The 6735-nt window shown below is 43.6% G+C and overlaps 1 protein-coding gene across 2 annotated transcripts in view; it reads right to left on the bottom strand.

The window, feature by feature from the left end:
* Positions 1 to 6265, bottom strand: part of grinaa (glutamate receptor, ionotropic, N-methyl D-aspartate-associated protein 1a (glutamate binding)) — a 42133-nt gene extending 35868 nt beyond the window's left edge. For both annotated transcript variants that reach the window (XM_063185191.1, XM_063185190.1), the window contains exon 1: positions 6099 to 6265. The gene's annotated coding sequence lies outside the window, so the exon portion shown is untranslated. The remainder of the gene's footprint in view (positions 1 to 6098) is intronic.
* Positions 6266 to 6735: the final 470 nt, after the last annotated feature.

The raw sequence follows: 6735 nt of genomic DNA on the forward strand, positions 1-6735 counted from the left end.
TTTTTCCTCTCTTAGGGGATTTGTGATCGTACTCGAGCCCTATCTTTTCAACACAGCACTGAGCACACTAAGGCTGTTTCATTTCACCTTTCACCATCCCATCCTCACTCCGATTCTATAGAGGCAGTTTGAGTGGATTTTAAGCACTTCCCCCTCGCACTCCAAAGAATTCGGGACATGCGACACAATAAACGTCGCCCATCATGGGCTGCAAGTGATGCTGTGTTGTGACAATGCCTTGGAGCAGCGGTGATGGAAAGTGAGCTGAAGACGTGAGGTAATGGAGCAGAATATCATCGCTGCCTGTTTCCGTCTCGTCTGGAGCGGAGCAGGACGACCCCTGGAGCTGCCATGAAGCTCCCACCGAAGAGACTAATACATTGTAAAATACAGTGTTACTTCAACACTCTGGGACCAAATACACTCTAGAAGATGTTACCGACTCTCTTAGTGTTGAAATAACACAGAATAATAAAAAAAAAAAACTATATTGAGTCTCTGCAACCATCACCGGCCACCGCAGCCATTGAGCCAGAGCACCAAGCCAGGGATGAGAGCATTCCAACGTGGCCCCTAGCCACAGACAACAAACTCACAAAGGCCAGTAACGGCAACAACAGGCTGAAGGACCGCTATAACATCTAGGCAGCACAACCTAGACCTACCCACCAGACACATATCCTGTTCCCATGTACTAGTTAGGTTGCACTGCAGCTTTACAGGTAGAATGTCAACATTAGCAAAAAACAACTAGCCTACTGCTCTAGTATTACACAGACAGGAAGGGACACCTGAATCAATGTTTCAATGACGTAATCAAAAACTGTTGAGGGCATAATCTATAATGTGTTTTGTCAGCTGAACTATTTTTCTTTTTAAAATGATACATCTCAAAAGAAGACCTAATACTTACATGTCAAGACCTACTAATGTCAAGTTATGCTGCCTCACGGTTGTAGCAGCTCAGCTCTCTGGCTTGTAAACAAACATGCCCTGCAAAGGCAATATTTTACTACACTGACAGAGAAACTGTTACAACAGTATTGCAACATTCAACAGTAATGATCATTGACTTGTTAGCAGCTACACAACAAAATCTTACTTAAGTAATCATAAATCATTAAAGGTCATAGGCCTACATATGTCACCTGAGATGAATAAAGACGTATCCTGAATTAGAATATGGCAACAGTAAAGCCAAACCAGAGGCTTGACACGCACACACACAACTTGATCTAGAAAACAACCAAACTATTGTTTATGTTTTGATCTTGGGTTATAGTTTGACAGTTCAGCTTTTTAAGACTGATGTGCATTATGCTAGTTGGCATCCATTACGAAAACAGAAAATGAAACCAGCATAATCTGCATTTATCTGTATAATCTGTGTTGCATATCAAACATACAGTAAATTTGGCCATTTCAGGAACAGATCTTGGTCCAAAAAGTCCAAATTCCAAAAACACAAAAAAACCTATAACCCATGCCTTCTATGGACTGTGAAAGTGTGAGTCATGAAGTCTCTGTAACTTCAACTAATTGAACTGCCAACTAATTACTGAACACCAGGCAGGAGGCTATAGTAGCAGGTGTCTCATATTTCTCTGAAAAAATGTTAAAGATCAAATTCCACTAAAATCAGTTTTCCTCACTCCTTATGAAAAATGGAGGGTCACCCCTAGTTACATAGACATGCCGTTACATAGACATGCTGTTATATAGACATGCCCCTAGTTACATAGTCACCCTCACAGGCTGCGTACTTTTGACATTTTACATTGTGGACATTTTACATTATGTACAATTTCCATAAACAGAGCAGAGCCAGGAGCGAATCAGGAAGAGCCTATAGACTTTACATCACTTCGAAGGTATTGCCCACTTGGGTTTACGCCTGCCCATAGATGGGCTGTTTTTCAAAAAACATGTTGAGTAATTTTTTTTCCACAAGTTTTCAAAACAAGTGCCGGCTGGTGGCACGAAACCAATGCATAATGCATTCAATAATAATAGTGAACACAGCCATGTTGGTGAAATAACGATGCAAGTAGATCTTTAACTTTTTGGAAAACATGATTTCTAGAAGTCAACTCAGTAAACAGATACAGAAACGTGTAGACATGGCTTGACATAAATGTTTTGCTCATCGGCCTCTGTGGCCAGTGGCTTCCATGTGTCAGTAGACATTCGGCCTTTCTAGCCAATCTGCTCACAATTAGACCTATCTTTTTAACATGATACCTTGTGCTGAAGCTCAGAAGATGACGTGCCGATTCAGGAAGATAATTACAATTGTAACTTCTTACAAAAAAATAAATCCGACAAATATAAGCTGAATGTGCTATTTGAGTGCTACCATGATATGTCACACCCAAAAGTAAGCTACAGTAGGCCTACATATCAGAGTGGCAGGCCCACTGATTATCATCGTTGTTTACCAATTAGCAGCACTGTCGTGAGGGAAGCACCTATTCTCCTGAAACACCTTCGCTAGCTCCATGGCCCCACACGGACCTGAAGGAATTAATCACATGTCATGTATGACTGGCACAGTGTCTATAAATACAAACTCTGTGTTCTTGCTCTCTTTGTCAGTCTGCTCGCTCTCGCTCTCTCTCTCTGTTCACCTGCTTGCCCTGCACTACACATTTCAGCCCAGATTTGGGTCAGTGAGATCAGTGGGCCAGGCCAAATGAGAGGAGCTGGCACTGGGCACATGATAGGCTACCAAACAACCTAACCTTAATCCCTGTCAACTGCTTTTACTTTACTGGTGAGTCACAGTGAGCGAGTAAGTGACATAACCTCTTGCCTCCACTAAACCTACACTCTCTGTTTTTTCTCTCTCTCTCTCTCTCTCTCTCTGCCCATGTATGTCAGTGAAGTTTACAAAGCAAAATGATGAAGGGCATGCTGCCCAAAACGTCACATTAAAATAAGAGAAACGGGAGCCTTGGTGTGCGGAGTTTATTTTCATTTTCCATGTCTCTCTGGATGCCCCATCTCTCTGTGTCTGTACAATTCTGTCTGTCTGTGTCTGTCTGTCTGTCTGTCACTCGGCTCGTGTCTCCTGTCTGTGTGATAGTTTACAGGAAAGTGGGGTGCTATTAAAAGGCTGGAGTGAAGCTCCGCTCTTCATTTCCATAGCTGCCGCGCTGATGGAGTAATCCCTGGACCAACGACAGCCTCATCGGGCCGGTGTGTGTGTGTGTGTGTGTGTGTGTGTGTGTGTGTGAGAGAGAGAGAGAGAGAGAGAGAGAGAGACACACACAGTTCGAGCTAGAGACTGTGAGCGTATTTTAGTGAGTGAGGGCAAGAGAGAATTCCATCATGCCTGTGTGTGTGTATGTGTGTGTGTGTAGTGTGTGTGTGAGAGAGGGAGAGAGAAAGACAGAGAGAGATAGAAATAGAGTGCTAGAACTCCAGACCCAGAGAGGAACTCTGGACATTGTACGCATGTGAGACAACCGGCTTGCCGTAGCCTTCCTAACCTACCTACCTCCACTCTCTCCATTTACTGCTCCACACGGGCCAGTCTGCACACTGTGCTAGACGTCTAGGCCTACCACTCAGAACGATCAACCACAAGACTATTCTTCTTTACCACAGAATATAATTTGTTACAATATGGCAGCAAAATATGGGTGAATGTGCCTGCAAGCCTTGTTGGGGAAAGTTATTTAGGCTACTGTAAAATCAATCCACTCTATGAAGCAATTTACCCTATTCGTATTACAAAGTACAATTGAAATTGAAAAGCCAGGGATATCAAAACATGTGCCTTCTTGCTTAAGCTTATGCAGTTGAATGTTTCCATGTCCATGGAAGCGCACAATAACAACATTCAGCCGCCTGTGTACGGTATGCACCGCACCGGCATACTGTACCGTGCTGTACTGTGATTTCTCCTTCTCTGGTCTTGGGTTTTGAAGGTTTTAGACCAGAGTATGTGATTACGTTAATACCATGTGAAAATGCTAGAAGGACTGCTCTTTACAGTAACCAAGTGAAATATTTATTGGTGGTCGCCTGAAAGTGTGTGCCTTCACAATAGCCAGCATGACAGAGAAGGAGAAGTGTGTTGGCTTATAGCTGGTTCTTAATTATGTAGAAAAGGGATGTCAACATAAAAAAGGTATTTAAACCAAACAAAATAGGGTAGATGTTTGTAATAGTCAAACAGTCTGGTTGTGACAGTAGTAATAAAGGTAGCGCTAACCCTGTTTTTTCCCCATACAGCGAGCACAGAAGCTGTCTCAGCAGGCCAACTGCGATTTCATGACATGAGGCATATGACAAAGTGAAAATGAAAGAAGCATAAGATAATACACTGCCCTTGTTTACAGTATAATCTGTGGCAGTAGGACACACACACACACACACACACACCATGCTAGATTAATGTGTCTGCCTGATCCTTGGTTATTGACGATAACAATATTTTGAAAGATCACAATAATTTTCAGGGGTCCTCCTATCGCCTATCACATATATTGAATGTCAGCACAAGGACTATGAATGTAAAACTGGTGTAGGCTAATTATGGGGGAGGCTAATTGCATGGTAGGCTATCTGGTCTGCACGTGATACTTGCTGCTTTTCCTGTACCACCATGATTCAGCACAGCAGTTTGGCAACAGAGCCCAAATACGCAGTCTCATGTAAGGGCTCGCTTTTGTTGGTCTGTGCATCAAACACAAAAGGTATGTACAGGGATGCATAAAGGGGAATCTGAAGGAACTGCAGACAACAGACATGGTTTCCCTAGGCGAATGCACTCTTGGAGGCGTGCCCATGCTGAGCTAGTAAAGTGGAAAGCCGGGGGGAGCGAGAAGGCAGGCGGGCGGGCAGGCAAGCAGCGCTGGCTTCATTAATACCAATTGACGATTAAACCGCAAGGAAGAGGAATTGCCGTACGCCAGCACTGCCCATAGCTAAGCAAGATGTAAAAGTCCGGACACCCTGATGACACCACATGGGGCCGCGCGTTAACGGGAACGCATTTTAAAACAGGACAGTAGACCTATATCAAATGAGGCCCGCGCAGCCGAACAATGCAGACTTTACAACGGACATTCCTGTTATGGGGACTTGCAGACAAGAACAAAGTGGCGGATATGGATCTGAAATAGTCAAAAATGCAACTTCAGTAACCTGTGCGTACGCGCTGATATGATACCCACTACCCACAGTAACTACGATCAGCGCACGAGCAATAAACCTGTCTCCAAACACTCAGTTAAAAGACTAACAAGTAACTAGCCCAACACTGGCAAAAGTGAAACTCGCGTATCAAGTGTATCATTTTAAAGATGTTTTGTCAGTGGTTTATTGTAGCCTGCGTGTAAACACACACAGGACGCCCGCGGTATTGCCATTCAGACACCATAGGCCTACACCTACTGGTATGTTTTATTTATAGACAACATTGCATTTATTCTCTCAAACGAATGACGTAAACCACTAGGCTACTGTAAATAATACCGCACAAGTAGGCTACTATATTCCTGTAGGCCCACGTATCCGTCCAACTGAGGCACCTGCTCATTGCGTTGCTCCCCTTGTGTTATAAATATTCCGTGCGTAATTTCTTTATGGGGTAAATAATGTGTTGGATCACGACACATGACGACCCAAAAGATCTGCCTTTCTAACCCAATATACCGCTACGTGATCTAGGTCAATCCTTATGATGTACACGTACAACTAACGATGCTGGAGATTGTGTAATCTTCGAGCTATACAGCCCATCCATTCTGTCACATGAAATTACACGGTCGTTGGCCGCGTTGTGTTTTGTAATTGCACGACTCAACCGGCTACTGACGAAACCACACCATTTGACGCATCATCTAAGGTGCGTTTCATGGCTACTTTGGCAAGTGGTGGCCCACGCCGATTCACAGACATATGCACATGCATTTTGCGTTTAGCCACCTTATCTACAAGAGCTGCGGGTTGACGGTTAGCTGCGTTGGTGTTCGCGTCGCGAGCTAGCAGGCTGGTGCTACCTAACCACTGACCTAAGCACTGGCAATCGTGTCTCGTGCCAGGGATGGCCACAATTAAACGATGGATGCGCAATACTCAAGTCTTACCGTGAATCGGTGTCTCGACGTCCACACAAGTTAAACGGAAAGATATTTCTCCCAAATTAATTGAATGTAGAGCGCTCCTCCGCGTTGTTTGTTTATCGGGCGTCAGTTGAGTCGAGTCAGGTTCACCAGTTGGATATGCGCGTTCGTCGCAGAGGCTTGCTGATGGCGCTGGCGCTACTACCCCCCCTAGCAACTCTGTCAGAGACCCAAAGCGTGACGTCACTCTCATTGGTGTCATATGATGTTCTTTCTGGGAAACTACCAAAGCACTATTCCCTGATAAGTGTTGCTGATGAAACTGAAAATGTTAAGTAAATGCATCGTTTCCAGAATAGAGATGTAATGCGCAGTGTATTGTTTCTTTAGTTAGCTGGTTACCGGTTCAAAGCTCTCCACACAGTACACTTCAACATAGTTAATTTATTCTGAGCATGGGTGTATTACTTAGTAATAAAAAAAAACTGCATGGTTTAAGGGCAATATATTTCAAAACAAAATATTGCTTTATTACTTATTTTATAATGTTATTACTTACATAGTTATGTACACTGAACTGTACAATTCCTGCACATTTCCACAGTTACATTGCTCAAATTACCCCCTATCTAAGGTCCATCAATAAGTATGCCAGTACTTT

Source organism: Engraulis encrasicolus, chromosome 20 (genome assembly GCF_034702125.1).
Source record: "Engraulis encrasicolus isolate BLACKSEA-1 chromosome 20, IST_EnEncr_1.0, whole genome shotgun sequence".
Lineage (NCBI taxonomy): Eukaryota > Metazoa > Chordata > Actinopteri > Clupeiformes > Engraulidae > Engraulis > Engraulis encrasicolus.